Here is a 26,602-nt window from a genome sequence, read left to right as displayed (position 1 = left end):
AAATACCTATTGTGAAGATTAAGCATCCTTGTCTAGTCTTTCTTTCATGAGAGGCTGCAACTAGCATTGTGTAGTATAGCAAAGGTTATTATTTGAGCAACTGACTTTGATTTCATATAAAATAGATTGTACATATGACGGCTCAATAATAATGACATGATTATTATAGTGGTTCAGAAAGGTATTTCTAAACACTTGCTGTTCCTTGCCAGTTTGTCTTTGCCACTGAGGGTTGTGAGATGCTGTTATTTAATGCATTTGACAGTGGATTATAGTAGAATTAAATGCTAGTGGAAACAAAGTTCTCTTAATGGCTCTGAATAGTCTAAATGTGGAAATTATTCTAGTTCAATGGAGGGTAAAATTATAGGATGTTGAATTCTTTCAAAAAAGATGAATTGGGAAGATGAGATATGGAGATTAAATGCAGACTACTGTACAGATTTGTGCTCTAACACCAGGAAGAAAATTATGCTGGAAGGGTGGGAAAGAAAGACAGAATTCTAGAACACAGGAAAGGGGGTTCCAGTTCATTAACTATAGGGCTGTCATGGAGCTTACAAATTTTGTGACAGTATAGTAAAGATAAATAGTTCTAAAAACTCCTCCTGTTCAGTGATAAAATTCCTAACTATTAGAAAGATTTTTGCATTTGTCCATGAATGGTCGTTGCTGGATAAAACTGAAATTATGGCATGTCAGCTCATTTCACCTCTGTGAAAGTTTTTAAAGGAAAGTTGTTGATTTACTATGTTGTTTTCTTGAAAGTGGGATAGGCGATTAAAAATCTTACAATGTTTTCTGCAATAAATAATCATGCCTACTAAAACATTACTGTATATTTGAATGTTGCTTACTAAAAAGAATCAGTATTTAACCTCAAAATATATTGTTTAGTGATCATTTACATGTTCAATAATATATTATTGAATAGCTGCACAATATATGACACCAGGCTGGACAGTGGTTGTGCAGAAGTGAATGAAATAATCTCTGTCCTCAACAAGCTGCACTCTATATAGTCAAGGATCTAAATGTGCCAAATATATTACAACACTATAATTTTAATAAAGTATTTGGGGCATATGTGGGCCATTTTGAGATCACAGGATTGGTGTAGGTCTGTATTAGATGCTTTAGGAAGACTTCACAGAGGAAAATATATTGTGAGATATGGGTATTACAAGGATGTGTTAAAACATGAACGTCTAAGAAAACATTAAAGCTTTGAAATGTCATTGAGAGTGCAGGGACATGGGGAAAGAACACTACACATGAAATTGAAAATATTGGCAGGAATCATATGATAAAAGATCTGGCATGCCAAACGGTAGGAGTATTATTGATTTTATAAATGATGGGTACTATAGCAGACAGGGTAGTTTAGGTTATATTGTCACAGAAAATGGAACCCTGTTCTCCACGCCCAGTGTCACAAATGCCATTTTTTCCCTCACAAAACACATCTAATTCAGGCCATTCATTACACTGGTTTATGTTGTCTTCACTCTGGGACCCAGGCTATGAAACAACATCTCTCTGACTCAACGCTAGTTATCACGGTGCCACTGATCTTAACACTCTTAGCCAGAAATAACACGTGTCCCTTTCTGCTCATATTTAATTGGCCAATGCAAGTCATGGGACCAGTACTGATTTCCTGAAGAAAAGGGCACCATAACAAGTGAAATGTAAATATTTGTTGAATAGTAATGCAATCTATCAAAGAGACACAAGGATTATTTACACTTTAAGCAGAAAGGTTGATATAATAAATCATATACATACTACCTCAAAATAATTTTGGAGCTCAGAAAGCAGGAATTGGAGATTAAGAGTTTGTGGCTATGTCTATGGTAAGAGAATCTGACAGTATCTTTGCAGTGAAGAATAGAGAAAGAAAGAGAAATCTTACTTGAGGTGCCAAATCCTTAAAACTTAAGGAATGGCTGAAAATTGAGGGAGAGAGTAAAATCTAGCAGTTCTCCAATGTATTTGGTGCAGGTGTCAGGATTGATGGAGGAACCATTGCTTGTATAAGGGAATTAAAGAAAATGAGTAGCTTGACTACTGAATAAGATGATATTCAAGTGCTAGAAAACATTCCCTAGCAAGACAAATAACTTGTCCATTTAGCAGAGCATAGCCTTGGACTATGGAGTTACATGCTTAATGTCATTGTATGACAATTATTACTTGTAAAGGTGTTGGAGTCAAGCACACATGGCTCAAATCCTGGCCTTACCAGGGGAGCATTATTAGGCAAGTGACTTACCTTCTCTAAACTTTGCTCATGTATATAAAGAGGATAATAAAGATGTTTATTAAATAGTTTTGCTGAAAGTTATAACACAATGTATGTAAAATGCTAAATAAAGTGGCATCAACTTATGACTCTACATTTTAAAATTTTTCCAAATGTTTGACAGATATTAATCTTTGGGATTCAGGAATAATTAGTTGGGATTTCTGGGAATTCCCAGGAATCCCAAATCACTGGTTTTCTGGGCTTTCCTTATCACTTTATTTACATGTTTTAAATAATGATAAGTGACCATAATAATAAAGAGTCAGTCAGTCTGTGGTAGAGGGTGATAGGGTTGTTTTAAATTTGAGGTTATATATCTACTTATATTTAAAAGATAAACTGAGGCATATTAAAATTTTAAGGGATTATTTGACCAAAAATCTATTGACCAAAAATCTATTTGAATCAGGCCACATCCAGTCTAGCAGATAAGAAGTTGCTTCAGGGAGCTCTACAAAATGAAAGACTTTTATAGGCAGAAGGAAGTGGGAACAATAGTGTCACACTACACAAACAAGGGATTTGGTTATTGCAAAGTTACTTTCCTTTAGATAATGGCAGGGGTCTATCAGGCAGAGGAGCTAACTGGTGCTAATCAGGTGATTCCTGATTGCCTGGTATAAGATTCCATTCCTGGGACAGCCAAACTACAATTAGGTTAAGTCCCAGTTTGGTGACATGAGGCTAAGAATAAGTAACTCCATTTGGGGCTTGTTGTCTTGTTTTTTAAATTGATAAATAGATAGATGATAGATAGATAACATTATTATGCTTATGGACTATATTTTGTGATAAGAATATCTATTTTATCTATTTCAATAAAAGGAAAATTATCCATATATGCTGTAGATATTTGTTAGTAGAAACATTAGAAAGGGGAATATTAACACATATAAATGGCAAAGTTTTTAAAACACCAAATAAAAATCATTTAAAAATCAAAAGAAATTGTAACATTGAATACTTAAAAGTTATCCCTTATGAATCTTCAAATACAATCTTAAACATGCAAAATATCAATTGCTCTTTCTAATTGCTTTGGTATTTGTTTAATCACAAATGTTTCAGAGGTAGAATTTTTTTCATTTTTTGTTGATGGTTGAATTGTTAAGTGTGTATACCAAAGAATCTTCATGTTCATCTTTAACATGCATGTTGCTCCATATAAGCTCTTTTCTATTTTTATGATAAAAATATTTGTCTGCTTATAGATTATGGTTCTGCCTTTGAAATTGATACTGCCTTTGTTAACTCAGAACTTTGATCATTTTTTATTTCATGTGTGAGAGAGTATTCCACGAGAATATTCACACCTTCTTCACTTTGCATTTCTTCTGTTAAAAACATTTACAAAGAATGGTAGCCTAGAGCAATTTTTTAAACATTGTAAAATTCCAGTGAACGTTATTAAATAGTATTCAAATAACATATTCGATTGTACTAGTGAGGTTAACAGCACTGTCAAAATTGGCATTTAAGTACTTATTTTGCTTCCAAAACTTATTTTTTAGGACACTACTCATAGAATTTGTATAAAGTATACTATGTGATCAAACTTATTTTCTTTACAGTAATGACTCACCATTAGCAGCAGAAGAGTTCATGAATGCACATTTAGAACATGACCACAGCAACAAGAAAAATCATAACTATTTTTCTCCTGTGTGCTCCTATGTAGCTTCGCAGAAATGTCAACCTTAACTTATAAAAATACTTTCTGCTCTTGTTTCAGACATGACATCAGTGCATTCTTTGAACCAATAACATCTCTACATAGTTAAATTTTAATTCCTGTGGGATAATTATTTTATTAAATGATATCATATTATTAAACATTTAATATGTTTCCCTATTGCTTCATTTTATTTTTATAAAGAATCAGGATAAAAAAAATCATAAGTATCCCAAGAATTTCTAGGAAGAAATTTCCACATGGAGAAATTAATTACCACATGTTAAATACCCAAGAGCATTATACCTTTTTTTCTTCTTCCTCTTTATCTCTACTTTCTTTCCCTTCTCGTTTATTTTCTTCCTTGTAATGATAATCATCATCTTCACCTTATTTACTATGTACCAATGTAATGTGGTAAAAAGCATCTTAGATGGGTCTGGTTTCTGCTGGGTCCTGCTACCAAATACATAATACAAGTAATACTAAAATTGCAATGCTGTGAGCATTAAATGAAATCATGTATTGTGACAAGTATGTAACATATACTCAAAAAATTTGATCACATCAATCAGTGTGTCTATGTTTTATAGGTATAGTAGACCAACAGGTACTAGTGTTAAAAGTTAAGAATATGTGGGGATAAAGCATTTCTCCTTTTATGGTTTGACCATTTTTTAGTTATACTAGGAGTAAGAAATTGACCTAGAGGTTGTCACAGAACACAAAGTTCCCATAATTCAAGTTTATTACAGTGTTTTTTTAGAGACATGCCTTTTGACATTATGAGCAAAATTTAAGGAGAAAAGCTTATGTCAATTACTGGAAAAAAATAAACCTCCATATATAAGTTACATTCTGCACTCAAAATGTGTACATCACAATTTTGTATTATTTCTAAGAGTGCATTGTTCTAAGGGATAACTGATGTCCAAAAAGACCATTAAGGGGCATAACTGAGATGCTGAAACATTTAGAAAAAAATTCAGTCATTCTAATTAGAATCTTCCTTATGCAGAGAGCTGGAATATACTTTTTTCAATTACAAGATTTGATATATAAAACAAATTTGTTTTCTCACATTTATCGCAAGAATGCAGTGAACTAGCACTCTGCCTTCCCCTGTGGCTTGATCATTCCAGGTAATAGAGGCTGCATGGAATTTCCATTGTTTTGAATGGAAATATAGGCATTATTAGCCTCAAAACATTTAAGGAGTGCCTTTCTGGGCATGTTATTATGCTTACTCTTCACCCCCATATCCATGGCCTTAAAAATAAAAACAGAGAGCTTATTTGGCAAAAGTAGAATAATTGTTCAGATTTTTAAAAAAGAAAGAAAAGTCTGCTTCAAGTCATCTGTTGTCCATCTCCACTATTTTTGCTGTGGCACAGGTACTCTTTCTTTTTTTTTTCTATCCTATTCCAGCAGAACCAGCTGATCCAGACATATTTAATGAGGCAAAATGTATTCTGCAGGGCATCCAAATTTTCTGCTGAATACCTTACTCTGCAGCAGAGACAAGATCTGTCATCTCTGGGTCCTGAAATGTAAAGAAGGCCACAGATAATTTCTACAGGATTGAGTCCTCAGGGGGTTGAATAGGTGATCTTCTGTTTTAGCTAGTCTGAAATGAAAAATTTAGGTATTCTCAGCTCTTTTCCAACTTTTAAAAAATATATATTGCAACTCGTATATTGAGCTATTGATTATTTTGCCTTAAATAAATGGTTGTTATACATTTTAGCAACATCTTATAGAATGGGGGGTACAAGGAACTCCTCTTTGAAACTTCTTTCACTGTATTTTTCCAAGAAAGTGATATTATTCCATAGCATTTCAACCCTTTTCTCCTGGATTTGGTGAAAGATGTGCCATCATTATATTGCTTATGAGACAATTTTTTTAAATACAAAGAGGGTAATTTTAGATGTTGAAAATGGGATAACAATGTATTTCAGATACAAATTTGATTTCACATTTATTCATTTTCAATGCCTTTATAATACATCTAGATTTGCTTTAGTTTCAACTTCTCCCATAGGCTTTAATAAAAGAAATATGAAAAACCAATAAAATTGTAGTGGTTTCACATTTCAGTAAAATTAGTATTTGGTTAAGTGTAGAGTTCAGGTTATTCGTTTACTTCTTTCTTCAACCCAAGGCTCTGTTTAATCATCCAACAAACACTTTCTGTAGATTTTTGTGAACACAGATTCAAGGAATGTTTTCTCTTTGTATTTCATATGCAATTAGATGAGCATCTGCCAGTCCTAGAAAGAATATTATGGAAAACAGACAAAAGCAAAAATGAAAACTCCCCAAAGTGTAACCATGTGTGCCCAGATCAGCCATTTTCTCTACTCTTCTCTCCAAGGACCCTGGCTATCTCCACCTATGCATATGAATATGCAGCCGGTCATTGCTATAGAGATCTTACGGGTTCTCTAAAATATGCCTACAAAAAGATTTAGGGCAAATTTTCTCTAGAAGTCTCTGAAGTTACACAAGAAATTCATAGGCGTTCTGGAATACATTAGGATTAGATAAACTCTTAATGATACCTTCCTGACTTAAAGTTCTCCTATTGTATAACAGAAAAGTCAGCCACCTTTTCTCAGTATTATCATTTGTTGTAGATAATTTTGAAGGATAAATAAGTTATCTGAACTGAAAATTTAGCTAATTAAGTGGAACAGATTTTATGATGCATCAAACTTAGTCATCTGTTCCCCCTCATTTTGTAGTTTATAAACAGACTTCCTTAGTCTATAATCTTTGCTCCTCATTTACCTACAGCCTATACACTGGGACTCTATAAATACTGCTAAGAAAGCTCAATATTCCAAAGTGTGAGCATTACACCCTCAAAACAAACAAATGATCCATGAGTTCTGTTTGAGTCATTATGATACTCTTTCTACAAATATTAAACTGGCAGTTTACAGCTCATAAGACACACTGTTACTTCTATATTCATAATAAAGTCTCAACTAGGAATAAGTGAGGGTAGGAGTGTAGTGGCTGTAGGAAAAGTAAAAAAATAAAATTGTAAATCAGTCTGGTACCCCTTTCTGCCTACACATTGAGTGCAGGGTTCAGTGTAACCATTTTGCTCCCAGGAAAATTCATAGCCCACACGGTTGATCATTCCATGAATTTGTCCTTGGCAATAATATTTTTACCGAAGAAAATCTCTCAACTGCTATTAGCCTTAGAGGCAGAGAGTTGGATTTAATTCTTATTTTCTTCACATTACTAATTATATGGCCTAATCGAGTTTATTAATCAATCTATTCTTGTTTTCTCATCTATGGGGATAATGTTTTTCTCCATCAACAGTTGTTATAGAGATCATATAACATCTATGTAGAAAGATAATTATTGAGACAAAAAGCATAAAAGATGTTGCAAACTGAGGGGCAGAGAAAACACTAATAAAACCTACTAAGTAAAGGAAGAGATTCTTTGCATATTTACTTGTTCTTTAACATATTTTTTGAGAGAAGGGTCTGGGTCTGGCTTTTCCTATGTAAACAATGACTGATAAATGATAAGCATTAAATAAACTTTTGTTGGATGAATGCTGCTACCCTCTTTCTTAAACTCATCTTCTATTATAATTTCTTCCTTTTTTATTGCAATTAAGCTACCCCAGTTTTTCTGCTGTTCCTAAAACACATCTAACTCATCCCCATCTTAGGACTTCTATATTTTTTATTACATGAGCCTGAATTATCCTTCCCCTATGCATGAAGAGGACTGTCCTTCTCATCATTCAATTCTTTCTTCTCAGGAAAAGTAATGAACTATATTGACACTCTTTGCCTTCTGCACAGTGCATATAGCCTCCTAGTTTTTTTTTTTTTTTTTTCTGTATCCCCCATGAAAAGAAAAAGTCCTTGAGCACAAAGGTTTGGTCTATATTGTCTTATACCTCTGACTATATTTTCTGATTAATATTTGTGGCCAAGAAACATATGAAAAACTGTTCATTATTATTAATAACCTGGGAAATAAGAACTAAGATCATAATGCATATTGTACACAATCAATTTGGAAGAAATGAAAATTATTGTAATACCAGGTATTGGAGAGAATGTTTGCCATAGGATCTCTTGTATATTGATGACTGGAGTTGAAGTGTTTGCAAATATTTTGAAAAACAGTTAGACAGCATCCCCTAAAGTTAAACCTCACATAAAATGGGATGTAGAAATTATATTCCAATTTAAACATATAAAAGAAGAGACATGGACAAGAATGTTCTTGGAAAAACCATGGAAATAATCCAATTTTCTATCAGTGTGAGAAAGGATAAATAAACTGTGATATATTCACACACATAAAATATGACACAGAACTCGAAGTGAATGGTACATGGGTCAGACTCACCAACATGCTTAAGCTATAACCTATCTGTTATTCTCACTCTTTTGCTATTTCTGATTTCCTTCATTCAGTAAATAATCAAGATCTGTCCATCAAGCCTCCTCCGTATCTCATGTATCCTTCCACTGTTCTTCACTTTGAATGCCATCACTGCAATTCATTGCATAAAAACCTTTTGCATGAATTAGTGGAAAAAAGCCTCCTGGATTTCCTCTTTAGTCACTCCTCATATTCTCTGCCATGAAGTCCAAACTTGATAGTTTGCATTTTGTCTTTACCTGTCTAGTTATTTGCTCCTTCTGAATCTTTAATCCAGACTTCCTAAAAATATTTAATTACATGAGTCTGCCATTCCAGAATATTTTTATTTTTTCACCATTAGATTTGCTGTTTCCTCTACTTCAATTACACCATCAATTGTTTATTATCTCTGGCAAATATGTCTCGCATAAATTTAAGATCTCAACCTAGCATCTCAGCTTTGACATCACTTTAGCTCTGAGCTCTTCCTTATACCTCTAAAGAATAGATTCTTGTCCTTCCTATTTGTATCAAACTGCCCTTCCTCCATGAGATCACATCACACACATTACCTCATTGCTTGCCTATATTCTTCACTAATCTCTAAGCTAAATAAAGGCTTAATGAAGCTCAATCTATAAGATTAATCACATGAAAGTTCTCCTATTTGTGATCATATTCCTGATTTTTGGCGCGGTGTATGCAGTCATCCTTCTGTATATTTGTTTCATCAGTGAACAAAGAAAAAGAGAAGTTTGAATCACAAACAATGTACAAACTTTTGTATTTGCATGTGGGTTAAGCAACACGTTTTTGTAAACTGAGGTGCCTAAACATGTTTAATGACTATGTTAACCTCTCTTTGCCTGGAGTGCTCATACCACCTCTATTTCTATTTGATATGTATTACATAGTGCTTTTTGTTATTTAAATGTCCTGATGTAAGTTTTTGGGTAATTTTTAAATTTTTAATGATTTCTGGAAAATTGGGAAAGTAAAGGCCTCTGGGCAATGTTCCATAATACTAACTAAAAGTGATAATTGATCAAATGTTTATATGTAGCTGTTTTATAAAAATATGAGAAAGTACTTTGCAAATAGTAAAATACTATCTTAAATGAAAATATATTTACTCCAAATGTACCTTTATCATATTCCTTGGTATGGAAAGACAAAAGCAGTGGGATTACTCTCTACTGCCCAAAAATGATACACAGGTGATCACACCTAGTGAATACAGCATAGGTAGATGTGCATGTCATTTTAAAAATTATGACATTACCAAGAAAATCTCTCAGATAGAAGACTCTCCTAGGCTTAGTCCAGGGCTGCATCTTCGTATTATATTAGCTCTGAAAATTTGTTAGTAAGTGCTTTATGATTAAGATGGGGAGTGTGGAGGCAGGTGGTTGTAGTGAGGGTAGGAGCATTTCATTTGTCTGATGTTTTTGAGAAACTTTGAGTCAAGAAAAAATAAAATTTTTTCTTAGTTACTAGAGTTTACAGAGCCCTTCATATTTTCATGTGCATCATCAATCTCCAAGGGTAAAATATCCTATCTAGTGTACACTAAACTTAATTGACCATAGACTTAGTTTTTTTCATAGATCATCTTTTGTGGAACTGTCATTTGTGTGATACATTCTGGAAAATGCTGGGTTGAGAAATTACCAAAATTATGTTCATAGTTTGGAAAGTATGACTTAAAGGAAGATAAATGTCAAAATACATGAACTTAGGAATAGAAAGCTAAGCAAAAGTCTTAGCAAAACAGGTTGGTTCAGAATCAGTCAATTTACATCAATTCAGTCATTTATTAAGTTATTTAATTTGTAGTCTAACACTGTGCTAGGCATTACCATGACAACAGTAAGATATTGCTTCTCCTCTCAGAAGTTTTAATTAGCAATAAAATTAAAAGTTGACATTTTCTACTATCTATTTAGCTTTAATTTTCACAATAATTCCACAAGGTAAGAATTATTATTCTTATTTTATATTTGAAGAACCTATCATTAAATAGCATATCTGAGGTTATCTGTCTAATACATGATACTGGTATTGGTAAAATGATAGCTAATAACATAAGGTGATATATATCTACTTTTTAACCTGCATAATATTTAAGGAAAGAACAATGGAAGCAGTTCAGGAATGAGAAGAGAACAAAATACCATTCCTGAGTTATTTATATGATCTGATCATTTTAGACAGATGTTAATTCATTTAAACTTAAATCTTCTGAAAACACTCTAAATGTACACTATCAGCCTTATTTTACATAGCAGAAAATGGAAGCTGGACATCCTTACTAATAAGCATTTGCTGAAGATATTAAAACAGAGTTAGTAGAGCTGCATTCACATCCAGATTCACAGATCTGCTGAGTCCACATCTCTTGCACTTTCCACTGCACCATTGTCTCTTGAGTATGACAAAACCAGTAAGAGTGGCATGAGTTTGAGCAGGAAGACTGAAGAGGAAAGAACTGCAATCTTTGGACAAAGGAGGAAGTAAAATTGGTCTGAGACATAGAAGTCTGAAGTTTATAGCAATGCCTGTCTTTAAATCTCTTCATTTTTCAGTCTTGTCTGGTACAAGAAAGGGCTCAGTGTCTTCAAATCATTGCTACTTCTCTCCTCCTCCTTCTCCACTTCCAACTGTATGGCAAGAATTTATTAACAAATAATTGAACCTTTACCCATTGAAATTTGCACAATTAAGGAAGTATGAATTCCATAGTAATGACAGTAATCATGAATCATATTTTCTATTTCAACACTAACTCTGAATTCATATGAAATCATTGTGTATTAATCATGATAGATTAATTTTTGTAACAACAATAAAATAAGTGGAGTTAAATAATAAATGTTTATTTTTACTCATGAAGAGTTTAACACAGAGGTCCCTGGTTGAGTGGCTGTCCTTCAAACAGTGACCGAAACTCAGTCTTCTTCCCCCTATTGCTCTACCACACCCCTGAGATTTTACAATCCTCCAATGGATCTTGGACATTTGGTCAGTATACCACATCAGCTGGAGAGCAGTCATTGCAAGGATAGCAAGGATGGCTGAGAAATGTAGATTAGCTCTGTGCTTAGGACCAAAAGGAAAATGATTTGGTGAACAATTAGTCAGAGTCTGTCACATTCCACCTTTCCTGACATAAAATGTCTTTTTTCTACCTCTTGAACACATATAGTAGATATCCTTTCCCAAGAGATGTATCAATCAGGGATGATAAGGAAATTGGAATTTCTCCAGAATTTATAAAAGAAGAAATGATGCATACAGGGAACATATGCTTAAAATTTTTTTTTTTAAAGAACCAGAGAACCAATGTCAGGGATAATTGAAGCTGACTTTGGTAAAATCAGAAGTTTCTGATTTGAAGTAGCCTCTTTCACGATTGTAGTTGATCATAGCACCAGTAGTCTCTATGTGCTAACTCAAAAGCTTCTCAAAATTCACATCTGCTCTCTTCCCACACATCTTTCTCTCATGAAAGTGTCTCTTATTACTCATGGAATCTAAATTTGCAAGGGAGGCTGAGAAGTGTAATTTCCAAGTGTTTTGCCTCTACTGCACAGAGACAAAGTAAGAAAAGCATAGAAGTTTGCAAGGTATCAACAAACAGTATCTAGAACAGGAAAAAATAAACTTAAAAAAAGAATCCCATTGAGTCTTTGCAGCCATTTCAAAATTTAAGGTCTTATGGGAATCAATCACATATTGCTCTTTGTGATTTGTCATTATATAGACTAAAAAGACAAATTATCTTTATTCCTCCACCCACTCCCCAACCATGCATTCAATAAGAATGACTTCAAACTCCTTTATAAAGAGGAACAATAGGGAACACACAGGAGTGCACTGATCCATAGCAATACTAGAATTCTGCTGGGAGTGGAATGTGAAAGCCTTTTCCTCTTGATGAAAAACTAATGCTGCTCTCTGCTGGGCACTGTGTTTCTTACTCTTCATGACCTCTGGCTCTGCCCTTATGTATTATTCTGTTTGGTACTTCAGAATCAAGCCTTGCAAACTTTCCAATGATACTACACTGCATTGACAGGGAACTTATTGCTGGAGCAAATTCATGACCCCTACAATTGTTTTTCGGGTAAATAAAAGCTTTTTAGGCATGGCCTGGTAGTTCTTTAGACCACAATTAACTCAAAAACTTGGTATCTGCTGGGATTGTTTCTAATCAGTTCAATACACCAGTCATCAGACTTAAAGTTTTTTTCTTTTTTCCTAGAGACTTAATATTCAAGACTGATTTATTGCTTTGCTTATTAGTACCCTTCTCACCAATCTTCCATAACCTAAAGGAGATATCTTGAAGTTATCTGATGTATCCGGGGGCTATCTGGAGGTTATCTAAAATAGGCTAGAGTGGGCCCATCCTTAATCTGATCTTTGATCCAAGGCATAATCTTAATAAGTTCTTTGTCACTAAAAGCCACTCTCAGACTTAAGCAATCAGCTTAATCTATAAGCAATCAGCTTTTCCAGTCCCTCTAGGCCCTATATTTCTGGTCATTCTCTACTCACTTTCATTTATGCTTTTCAACTGGCAAGTCCCTGTATGAACTCCTCTCTGTCTAATTATACTGTGTGATACATACCTACTAACAACCAACACACATTCTAAACCTCTGCTTTCTATCCTTTGCCCCTAGAGCTTCAATGAACACATGGTCTGACATCCAAATCATTGTTGGTGATTTTTACTATGTGATTTAGTATATGTTTTTATTTAATTGTAGGTCACATTAGTAGCCTCCTTCTGTATTAGTCAAAATATGTTAAATAATACAATAAAAATTCCATGTTGTCAATGGCTTAGCACAATACTATCTTACTTCTAGTCTGGCATGAATGGGCAGTCCTCCAAGACAGCTGTTTTATAGTCACTGATTGAGAGATTTAAGAGTTTGGATGTGATGGAAACTTTCCATTGGGCTTAAAGTCCTCCCCTGGCTCTTCTGCAGTGTAGAGGAGGCATAAGAGCAGATCACTGTGCTACAGATCTGCACTTGTAACATGCAGCAGGACACAGTTACCTGATCTCTCTTATTAGGGAAAATGTGATGTATAGTTTACTTATGTTCACAGAAGAAAAACAGATATATCTGTGAAAAATTAACTGATTTCTGTAACAAGTTGTGCCCAAATGCTCTGATAAAATAAAGTTCATTATATATGAAGAACAGGTATAAATAATGAGGTCACATTTTACAAAGAAACATACATATAAGTGGTTGTTTTTCATAAAAAATTACCATCATGGGAAGATATACATTAATTTTAATATTATGGCAAATATGCAATTGATGTTAGATTTCTCTTTTTAATTTTTAACTCTCGGGTAGCTTGCAAAACCACACAAAGGAATCATTTATTACTTTATGATGATGATTTGAAACTGTCAAAATTTCCCTTTGCTATAGTTTATATAGACAAGGGTCACAAAAACAGATTTTACTAATGGTTTAAATATCATCCAAATGAAAGTTGTATGGTTAAAAAAAGAAGTTTTCATTAATAATTCTATATGTATTTCTAGTGGGTTTCATTTTCAGTAAAAGCCCGCATGCATTGAAAATAACTTTGTAAAAGAAACAAAGTTTGGAAATAAACTTTGAAAGAGTTATTTGCACTTTTACCATTGTTAGCCTATTCTTTGAAGAACTGAAATTGCTTTGAAATGACAGGTTTTTCTTTAGCTTAGTAGGGGGGCTGAATCAGGCTGATTTTTTTTTTCCTTTCTTTTTTTTTTGGTGAAATAACAAGATATATTTAGAAAATTTCAAATTTGGTAGCTAAGACTGACTCCATATTTTGAATGAAAACATATTCTCAAATTTTCAAAAGAAATGTTGGTTGATATCCAAACTCTTCTGCCGTATTAAATGGAATACATGCAAGTGACTAAACTCTGCCATTCAAAGAAAAGCATTAGATTTTTAGATAATTTGGCTTTGTTATATCAGCTAGGAATGAAACTGATTTAGAGGGCCACCATTAGTGTAAGTAATAACCACACGCATACACACAAAAAATAAAAGAAAAAGAGAAAAAAAAACGATTTCAAAATTAAAATTTTCAGAGAAAAAAGATGATAAAAATGGCAGATTTACCAGCCTAAGTTATAGCATAGAGAAATTTGAATCTAAATTCTACAACATATTGTTTGATCTTATAAATACCATGTAAGAATTTTGAACCCTGGTTGAATATGTTAACAATGAGAATATCTCTTTTTCTAAACATACTGTTATGAATTTTAGATCCACAAACATGGCAAGGCCTTATTTTAAATCAAGCACTTTTAAAAATGAGTAACATTTATAAGCAAATAAAGATTTTTACTTAAAAAAATCACAGTTTGGTATGAGGAAGCAGAAGAAAGCCAATAATTATAATGAATCTTGGTGTATTATGATAACATTTAGAGAAGGACAGAGAAGAGAGGCATAGGAATAACCTACAGCATTTTGTGGAAGTGAGCACATGCTCCAAGGAGGGAATGCTGTTGCAGCTGCTTTTCAGTAAAAATACAGATGTTTTCAAAAGCAGAAGAAAGAGGATATTTCAAACAATAGAATAATGTGAACAACGCCCCCCCCCCCCAAAAAAAAGAAAGTTCTGGGTATATTTAGAGGAGGATTAATGTGTTCTATCTGATTCAGTGGCACTGAAGAGTATTTAGGAATTTGATTATATTAGACCTTGTTGATAAGTTTGGGAGGATTTTACTCTTCTCTGAAAGTTATTGGAGCTCAAGAAATAATTTTAAGACAGACAAGTGACAGATATACACTTATGGAAAAGCACTCAGCATAAGTGAGAAAGTTAGAAAAGGTGAGAATGAATTCAGACAGACCAGTTGTAAAGCTATCCAGGTAAGATGGGATGTAGGCCTGGAATTGAGACTGGATAAATAAAGAAAAGAGATCAAAATGAAAAAAATGTAAGATTATGATCCAGTAGACCTCAGACCTGAGAAGCAATGGAGGCAGGGATGTCCATTTTCCTATCCTCCTACTAGAGCAACTACACAAAGAGGGGTGCTATTTATCTAGATGGAGAAGTCAAGATGAAATTACAAATTTCAGAGATAATTTAGTGTTTCATTTTAGGGGAACTATTCTTGAATATATGATTGTGAACTTTAAAATGTAGTCTTGATAGAAGATAAGGATGTAGAGTCACTGGTATATGCATTTGGATGCTAATTGAATTCATAGACCTTGATTAGGTTGCCCAGGAAGCAACTCTAGAGAGGGAACAAGAGAGCACCAGATACTGTATTCTGTAGGAAATACCACGATCTTTTAAAGAGGGTAGCAGAACAAGAGGATAACAAAAAATCAGCAAGAGAAGGAATGACAAGTTAGGTGGAAGAAAAAAATAGTGATTAAAATGGAAGTCAAGAGAAAAACGTGGTTTAGAAAGGTTTTCAGGATTAAATTCTGCTGAGAAATTATATAAGAGCTAAAATTGTCTACTGCAGCTAAAAATAAAGAATTTATTGGAAATCTTGCATTTATATGATGATTTGTACAGGTGCCATCAAAAGGTGCTTATTTAATAAGAGGAGAAGAAAATAAAACTGTCATTGCTTTTTTACACTTATAAAGAGAAACTTATTCAGAAACAATCATTTAATGTGAATTTACAAAATGATATAAATGCATATTTTGTCAATGGACCTTAATCCTTCCACTGTAGATGATTTATAGACCCTATAGAACCTACATTTCAGAGAGAGAGAGAGAGAGAGGGAGAGATAATATCAGGTGCATCAATTTTCCATAAATCCCTCAGACATATATGAAACACAAATTTATTTGCATTGCTCTCCTGTAAAGATATTGTCATCAATGTAAGTTTTATTCAATCATCATTTATGTTTAAAATAATCCTCCTCTTAAGGGACTTATTTATTATTGCCTTGGGATAATCATAAAGCTTCAATCCATCAAGGTTTCAACTTATTTGGGAAAATATAAAGTATTCATTTCCAGTTACTACAATTCTAGCAATTCCCAAGTTATGAATAGAAGTTATAAATAGGCTATGCTCTCCAAATTAATATGTTTTGAGTTCATAACTCATTTTTCCTAAACTAACTCACAAAAATACCTATAAATGACACTGAGTAAATTCAACTAGTAGTTAACATTTACTGATTATTAATAGCCTAAGTGTTCTACAAGCATGAGCTACTTTAATCCTAATAACAATTGTATGGCATGAGTACTATTTTTTCTCTTTCATTGATATATAATAAAAAAGAGAGAAGTAATCAACTTGTCTAAAAGCACATAGCTTCTGAGATGTTGACCTACAACTAGAAATCTTAGATCTTATTCTAAAGCATATATTTATGTCATTTTATAACTTTTAATATAGATAAATTTAAAAATGTACCAAAGTAGGAATAAAACATAATTAATCCCCTTTGTAGCCATTATTTAGCTTCCAGAGTTCTCATTTCATGATCACCGTTTCATCTATGTCTCCACTAAAACCCCCCTTCCCCTCCTCTGTGTTATTTTGAAGTGTTCCACACAGCATGTGGCTTCTCTTAATATCTTACCCTATCTCTAAAATATTTTATTTTAACATAGTTCTATACTATTATGACCCTTAAATAAAAATAAACAATGATCCCATCTTCATATGTCTAATAATTATTTAAATTTGCCCTATTATCTCATATAAAAATCAGAGATGATCGAGATCCAAATCAAGATCTAAAAAATATCCACTTATTGCGTGTGGTTGATGTCTTTCAATTTCTACAGCTACGAAGCCCCCCAATGATTTTTACTCTTACCATCTGTTTATTCAATAAATTGGGCGATTTATCTTGCAAATTTCCAAAATTGTGAATTTTGCTGAATACAGCATAGAATTGTTTTAACAAATTCTTCTACCCCCAGTGTTTCCTAAACTAGTAATTAGTTCCAGAAGCTTCAAAAGCACATATTTATAATTCTATGGTACTTTTACTATAAGTTGGCTAAATATGTGTTTTAATACTTAATAGAAGATCAGTAAAAAAAAAAAAGTGAGGTATCATTTATTAATTGGGATATAGGATCAGCTGCAGGTATAAATGTGAACCAAAATAACAGATTTATGTCAAGTTTATATCTCTCATAGATATCAATCTGGAGGTAGGAAGAACTGAGGGATGATGACTCTGCCCTACAAGGTAATGCAAGTTATAGCAGTTTTTGCTTTCTACCATCCTTAAATTGTTGTCCTCTGCATTAACCATTATGACTCAATATTAGGTATTCATTCCTATCAGGAGGAAGGATGAAAAGAGAAAATTAGGTTTCCTCTACAAAGACAATCAAGATGTTGTTCATGGCACTTCAACACAGCCAGAATTAGTCTCATGAAAATACATAGCTGCAATGGAAGCAGGGCATATAGTGTTGGCTCTTTGCCCAGATAAACATTTTCTTAATAGTAAGAAGAGGAAAGGGCACCTATTAAGAGGTAAAATAAAAATGTATAACCTATAAGCTAAAGCTCTACATACTTAAAATCAATAACAGTAGGAGTGAACTATCATAATTTCTTTAATCATAAATAAGAGCCAAGCTCTCATAATACCAGAAGTGTGATAGAATATTTGGCCAGACAATTCATTATTTGAGACTAAGTTTAGAGGCTATCCAAGGCAGTAGTGTTGACCAGGTGGGAATCAAACTTCTACTTCTTGAAAGTTACACAAAAATGAGAACACAATGTACTACAGAATGCAGCAATGTAAGAATTGTGTCACAGATACAATTTGTTCTATGTCATGTAAGTACATTATAAATTTTACCTATCTAGTCTCTTTTTATGTACCATGTGTGCATATCTCTGTCTGTCTATCTATCTATCTATCTATCTATCTATCTATCATCTATCTATCAATCTAACTAATTCTCAATCCTTATCTCTAACTTTGCTATTTTGGGATCATGTTCCTTTTACAACACAGGGTTTTTCTGCCTGTTAGAGGCTTCAGATGGGTCAATGGTGTGTTTCAGATATTTTAGAGATGATTTCACAAATATAATCACAATCTTTTGAGGTATGTATTATTGATCCCTCTTCACATTATGAAAGCTGTGGTTAGATAGGTAATATTTCTTTTTTCCATATTACTCAGAGAAGTGATAGTTCAGAATGTTAATTTAGATATTTAATATGCCAAATTGTAATGTATTTTAAATCTACTTTCAAAATACACAATCCTTGTTGTGCCACAGAGAATTTTTCTACTTGAAGATGAATCCTATGACTCTCCAAAAGAGTTTCACAAAGCGTACGTGCCCTGCCTAAAGTCATGGTAAAATACATGTCATGTGCAATGTATTGATTCTTTTGGAGAGTAGAAAAATTTTAAGTAAATTTAAGTTACAATACAATTTGGCAATTAAGTTCAGAAAATTCTGGGTCAATCTAATTTAAATATATTTGCTAATTTTAAGGCATCTCATCTTTCATAAGGATTGTTAATATGTATCTTTAATAGGCCTTCTAAACAAATAAGTGTGATAAATAATGTGTAATATTCCCAGAAATCATTTATCCATCGAATTTTTTCCCTAATAAAATAAATTTCTTTATAAAACTTGAAAGAATACATATCCGTACATACTCATGTGTGTGTGTTTGTATGAGTGTTATTGATGTATGCATGTATGTAGGTATAAACACATATTTATTCATATATATAGGTTTATAATCATATGCATGTAACTTACTCTTCATCATAACTTATCGGTAAATTCAGTGCCTTTGAGTAAGAATTAAGACTATTAGCAAGAAGGTAAAGAGAAGTTTGCAAGTTAAAAAATATGAAAAACAGGATGAAAAGCAAATTGTATCATACAATGACTGTTAGCCTGTCATGGGAAAGAAACTCTGATTATTTCTGATATGCAACACATATGTTAGTTGTATATAGCCCACAGACCATTGGGATGGCCCAACATGACATTACAACATTCAAAGCATTTGAGGAAAACCCTCTGCATGATTCAAATTTGTATTATGAACTGTGATTAGCACTGTGGCTTGAACATAGAGTCCTATCAAAAGTGATCAATCTGTGAATTTACTTACTATAATATTAAAAGCATAGATTCCCACATGCTTTGGAGGAAAACATAGTGTGTATTTTGTCTTTATTGAACTTGATTTTATGAAGAGATTGGATATATAAAATATTCTATTACCCTTTCTCAGGTATATTAGTTCCTCCTTGTGCCTCAGGAGAGGGAATTTACCTTTCAATTATGAAGAACTTGCTTTGAGAAAGTATTTTACTCATTCTGACTCCTAAGAAGATTGGGCTAGATTTAAAGAAATTTTGTTTTACTTTTAGCAGATGGGATCAAATGTGACCAACACCACATGATTCTTGCAAGAAGTACCATTTTATCTAAATCATCCTACATCATATTTAATTCCTGTACCCCTAGCACAACATAAAATCCTTACATAATCCCAAGAAATTACTGCATTATTTGGATTGAATACATATTGAAAATGAGTTGGGAACCCATTTCCATTTTGTCCATTTATTGAGCATATAAGTTAAAAAATGTATTTTTTTTTTTTTTATGTTCCACAGTTATAAAGTAGTTTCAGAGACATTATCTCATTTAAAATTTAGGATACTTCTTAACTCCAGATTAGTGTTGTTTCCACAGCATTATAGAGCTTCTGACTGCATATGACTTAGGAGAAAAGAGATAGAAAGAACAGTTGTAATTAATTGCATTGTTTCATGATTTTAACAGGCAATATTAATTTGGGATTTGAAATTGTATTTCAGAAGTATTAGGATGTATGAAATACTTATTTTCAGTTGTGATGGAATCTGTGTTTATCCATTCATGCAATCTATCTTATTAATGTAATATCAATTTTCTTTATCTTAAACTTTTATACATTCTCTTGTGTATTTGGTCACTCAAGTCAAATGGGATAAGGAAATTCACTGTTGAGAAAAATATATATACTTTTGTTCTATTTTGTTTTAAATAAACTTTAAGAGTGGTTTTATTAGGTTCACAGTCATTATACTTTTAAAACATTAATAAAGATTGCATTAAGAGACTTAAAGTTATTTAGTTGGTCTTGAAATTTGGATTGGTTTTTCAGAACCCAAAGAGAGGAATCAATTGTTACAACATGTATGTGTACTTTGTAACAAAGCCATTCATTCTCCCTCAAGTTTTGGATTTGATGTGTATCATAAATGGGGTCAAAATGTTTGAAAAAAAAATCATTAACCTCACTGACTATGTGATCATAGACTATAACTTCATCTTCCTGCATTACATCATCTCTTTTTTAAACACTAAACTGGAAGAGTGACTAACAATAAGTTGAGGAAAGGTGATGACTTTCTTATATACACATATAAATATATGATACTCAAGGAAGAATATACAAAGTTCAAATTTCTCCTATTTAGTTCATTAGTAAAACTAGAGATAATTTTGAAAAGAGAAAGAAGATGATTATTCAGAATTCTAAAGCAAAGGCTCATATTCTTGCATGGTTAAATTTTTTTTTAATATTTTTCATTTTATTAGCAACATCAGTTTCATTTTCTTATCTGAAAATAAACAAGTCATGTTTTAACTGAAAAAAATATCTGGTCAGAAGCCATCAGAGATTATTGATATATATCTTATGGCTTTTAATAATTAGATTATTAAAATACTTAAAAATTAAATAACACTACAGAATGTTAAAGGAAGTGATATTTTAAAATTATAGTTTTTATATTTTATTTTAAATATTACACACTATTTTCAATAGTAGTTTTATAAACAGTAAAGTATATAGAATGAATAATAAAATGATACATATATAAAATACAAAACAAACAATAATCATAACAAATAAAAACTAATATAGACAAACACCAGCAAAAACTAAATCTTATTAATTGACTCATAAGTTCAAAACTTATGAGTCAATAAATAAGAGTTTTCATGGAAACAGTTGGATAAAGAGAGATAGCATACAGCATCCTCTTGCTTACTACAGGAGGAAAGAATTATATAATATAAAAATACTATAGAACTCTTAAAAGTGCAAATATTTAGTTATATGACTTTTGAACTATATCATAGTTGTATTTGTTCTGTGATATAATAATCTTATCTTGATCAAGGTAAAACAAAAGAGAATTATTAACTCTTTGTTATGACTGAATTAAACACATTCAGTCATCATATCTCAAGTCATATTAAATATCTATGCTAATACTATAAGTTATTCTCTGTACTTCAAGGGGTAAAAGGCTGAAAACTATATTTCCCACACTACTTTGCAGGAAGGTTTTTGAAATAAGTCCTGAGGGCCATTATTGTGAGATTTGAAACCTGGAATTTAAAGACAAATGATTATTCTCAGGTGAAAGTTGGAACAGGTACATGGCCTGCAAAGAAATCCAATGTTAAGTTTTGCCAAGGTTTTACAGTGCTTATTCCTGTGGATCACCCACTGTTGTATTACAGGCAAATAAGATAATTGATGGAAACTTCCATGGGCTTTCGAACCTTTATTACCTAGCCTTTTCAGTGGTGCCGTATGTATCTAATTATTTTCCTAGTTGAGACACCTAAAGTTGCCTTATATTTTAATGTGGCTCCTGAAGGAGTCATCTCCCCAGTAGGTATTTTTGTTGTGTTCAATCTGAGCCTCTGCTTAGGAGCCAATGACTCATTTTTGAGGATTAGGTTCTTTTTTGGTCAAAAAGATCAGTATGTTTCTCCCTATTATTAGTAGTGGTAATATAAACAAAGTTTAAAATGTCTCACTTTTCAGAAAACAAAAGATTTCATTAAGTTCCAAAATAAAGGGAATATTTTTGTGTAAATTCAATTTTAAGGACTATTCAGTAAATTTTATAATACTGATGGATATGGTTAGCTCTTATAAGAGTACACCAAAGAGAATTGGATTCCTCAGTTTGAGAGCTTGAAAGCTAAGATTAGACATGATAAAAATCTAAAAATAAAATATTACAAATGGTTTAGTTCAAGTGAATTTTAGCTTTCTTGTTAAATCAAGCTTCAAATATCTAAGCAGGGAGAGCACTTTGCAAAACATGCAAGAGTTACATTTAGCACAAATACAGTCATGTACAAATGCATACAGACTTATAACTGGTTAAGCACATTTTTACAAGTGGTGGCACACAGGAAATAAAATTAGATATGTAAAATAATTGGATATCTTGAGAAAAGACAGAGCTATAGTTAGGATATAGTTAGAGCTGGGATATCCCTAATCTTTAAAGAGAGCCTTAACTAAGTTGTGGTTACATGATTTTGCCACAATGAACCAAAATTTAAGCAGTATACAGTCTCTCAATAATAATTTAAGAGACTGTATCATTTTCGTATTTATACCTACATGCTGACATGTTACATATTCACTTCTTCAGCAAGTTGAAAACAGTCGAGTTTAGCAGCCACTTAGTAAGCATGAGTAGTTTGAGGAGGAATCCTTGATACTGTTAATTGTAATATCTCACAATTGTGAACTATGTACTTCATAAATTTAAAAATAACTGATTTTAATATTGCTGCTAGCCCTAAAATTTAGCTCCAGGGGTGACAGTCAATAGCCAGTCTGTAAGAAACTGAATACTAGGCTAGAATGACTGTGTTAGTATATGCAAGTATTTAAGCCTTTTTATATTTTAAAGTTCAATTTTAAGGTTACTTCAGCCATTTGTTTTTCTTCATTTTTTCCCCTGTATCCTCTCTACTCCCTTGGATTCCATTTTATAGCTTTCTTTTCCTGTCCTTCCCTTACCTCTCTGCAGGCATTCTTAGTGTCTCTCATTGATTTCTCTTCTGCTTACCCATGTATTTTGGGGGACTACCCAGTACTGATTTTGGTGCTTTTCTTTCTTTATGAAATTTCTTTTTGTAATTCCTCTCACTACTATACTTTCAGTAATCACTGCTATGTACAATATACCTGTAGTAGGTTGAATAATGGAATGTATTTGACCTTATTTGGAAAAAGTGTCTTTCAGATGTAATTTGATTTAGGATCCTAAGATGTGAATATTACTTTGGATTATCTGGGTGGTACCTAATACCATCATAAGTATTCTTATAAGTGAGAGACAAATTCAGATAACACATCATCTATTCAGGAGATTTGGAAATAGTAGGGTTTCTAATAAAAGACATTTTTCTCTTATGTCCCTTTCCTTTGATTAGGCTTTTCTCCTTGCCTGAAATGAGTTTACCTACCTCCTCCATTTGATGAACTTCTATTCATTTGTCAAGCCCCAACTCCAAAGTCACTTCTTCTGTATGGTACATCCCCCATCCTCTGGAAGAGTCCATTGCCCACAAGCCTACAGTAAATTCTTACAGTCTTCTTTTATTTTTTTTTTAATTCCAGTTTTATTCAGGTAGAATTGACATCCAGCACTAAGTTTAAGGTGTACAGCGTAGTGATTTGACTTCCATGTATCATAAAATGACTCCCACAATAAGTCTGGTGAATATACATCATCTCATATAGATAAAAAATTAAAGAAAAAGAAAAAATATATTTTTTTCCTTGTGATGAAAACTCTTACAATTTACTCCCTTAACAAATTTCATATATAAGAGAGCAGTGTAAATTATATTCATCATGTTGTACATTACAGCCTAGTATTTATTTATCTTATAACTAGAAGATTGTACCTCTTGACCACCTTCATCCAATTCCCCCTTCCCCTCCCCACTGCCTCTGGTAACTACAAATCTGATCGCTTTTTCTACAAGTTTGTTTGTTTCCTTGTTTGTTTATTTTTGAAGTATAATTGACACTATGTTAGTTCCTATTACACAATAACTGATTTGATATTTCTATACATTTCAAAATAATCGCCATGATGTCTAGTTACCACCTGTCACCATACAAGGATATTACATAATTATTTACTATATTATCCATATATACACTTCATTCATATCTATGATATTTATTTTACAACTGGAATTTTGTACCTGTTAATCTCCCTCACTTTTTTCTCTCCTCCCCTCACACTCCTCCATTCTAGTAATAACCTTTTTGCTCTTTGTATCTGTGACTCTGTTTCTGTTTTGTTATGTTTGTTCATTTGTTTTGTTTTTGAGATCCCACATATAAGTGAAATCATACAGTACTTGTCTTTCTCTGTCTGACTTACTTCATTTAGCATAATACCCTCTAGGTCCACCCATGTTGTCACGAATGGCAAGATTTCATTCTTTTTTAGGGCTGAGTAATATTCTTTACCCATTCATCTATTGATGGGTACTTCAGTTGCTTTCATATTGTGGCTATTGTAAATAATGTTGCAATAAACATAGGGGTGCATATATCTTTTTAAAGTAGTATTTTTATTTTCTTTGGATAAATACCCAGGAGTGGAATTTCTGAAAAGTATGGTAGTTCCATTTTAAATTTTTTGAGGAATCTCCATATGCTTTTTCATAGTGGATGCTCCAATTTACTTTCCCACCAACAGTGAATAAGGGTTCCCTTTTCTCCACAACCTTACCAACACTTGCTATTTATTGTCTTTTTGATAAAAGCCATTCTTTTTGACAATAGCCATTCTGAGGTATAAGATGATACCTCACTGTGGTTTTCATTTCCATTTCCCTGCTGACTAATTATGCTGAGCATCTTTTCATGTGCCTGTTGGCAATCTGTTTTCTTTGGAAAAATGTCTATTCAGCTACTCTATCCATTTTTTAATTGATTCATTTGATTTTTTTGATATTGGGTTTTATGAGTTCTTTGTATATTTCAGTATAACTCCCTTATCAGATATACCCATTGCAAATATCTTCTCCCATTCATTTGGTCGTTTTTTCATTTCCTTGATATTTTCCTTCACTGTGCAAAAGCTTTTTAGTTTGATGTTGTCTCATTTGTTTATTTTGGCTTTTGTTTTCCTTGTCTGAGGAGACATAGACAAAAAATATTACTAAGAACAACGTCAAAAAGAATACTGTCTATGTTTTCTTCTGGATGTTTTATGGTTACAAGTCTTATTCATAAATTTTTATACTTTGAATTTATTTTTGTGCATGGTGTGAGAAAATAGTACAATTTGATTATTTGTATGTAACTGTCCAGTATTCCCAACATCATTTTTTGAAGAGGCAGTCTTTTCCCCAGGGTATATTCTTTCCTCCTTTGTTGAAGATTAATTGCCCATATAAGAGTGGGAGCATGTGAGATTTTGTGTGTACTTTTTAAGTGTGGAGTCTCTATTTACCACAGACCTCTAGTTCTCCCAAAAGTAAGCTTTCAAAGGCAAACATTCTGGGGGGATTGTCTTCTAGTACAGGACTTCCATGCTGGGAGGCCCAATGTTGGGCTCATACCCCTCTCTCCTTGGGATAAACCTCTGCAACTGTAATTACCCTCCCATTTGTGGGTTGCCCACCTAGGGTTATGGTCTTGACTATATCGTGTCTCTGCCCCTCCTACCTGTCTCATTATGGTTCCTTCTTTATGTGTTTAGTGGATCTTCTTTGCTGGTCTTCAGGTGTTACTCATCAATAGTTGCTCTGTAAATAGTTGTAATTTTGGTGTGTCTGTGGGATGAGGTGAGCTCAGGGTCTTCCTACTTTGCCAGCTTGACCACACCTCTCTTGTAGTCTTTTGTTTGTTTGTTTGTTTGTTTTTGCAGTGCACAGTCCTCTCACAGTTGTGGCCTCCCCCGTTGCGGAGCACAGGCTCCAGACGCGCAGGCTCAGCGGCCATGGCTCATGAGCCCAGCCGCTGTGCTGGTCTTGACTATATCGTGTCTCTGCCCCTCCTACCTGTCTCATTATGGTTCCTTCTTTATGTGTTTAGTGGATCTTCTTTGCTGGTCTTCAGGTGTTACTCATCAATAGTTGCTCTGTAAATAGTTGTAATTTTGGTGTGTCTGTGGGATGAGGTGAGCTCAGGGTCTTCCTACTTTGCCAGCTTGACCACACCTCTCTTGTAGTCTTTTGTTTGTTTGTTTGTTTTTGCAGTGCATGGTCCTCTCACAGTTGTGGCCTCCCCCGTTGCGGAGCACAGGCTCCAGACGCGCAGGCTCAGCGGCCATGGCTCATGAGCCCAGCCGCTGTGCGGCATGTGGGGTCTTCCCAGACGGGGGCACG

The sequence above is a fragment of the Physeter macrocephalus genome, chromosome 7 (genome assembly GCF_002837175.3).
Source record: "Physeter macrocephalus isolate SW-GA chromosome 7, ASM283717v5, whole genome shotgun sequence".
NCBI lineage: Eukaryota > Metazoa > Chordata > Mammalia > Artiodactyla > Physeteridae > Physeter > Physeter macrocephalus.
The sequence above is the reverse complement of the archived record's forward strand: the minus strand, read 5'-3'. Positions refer to the sequence as shown.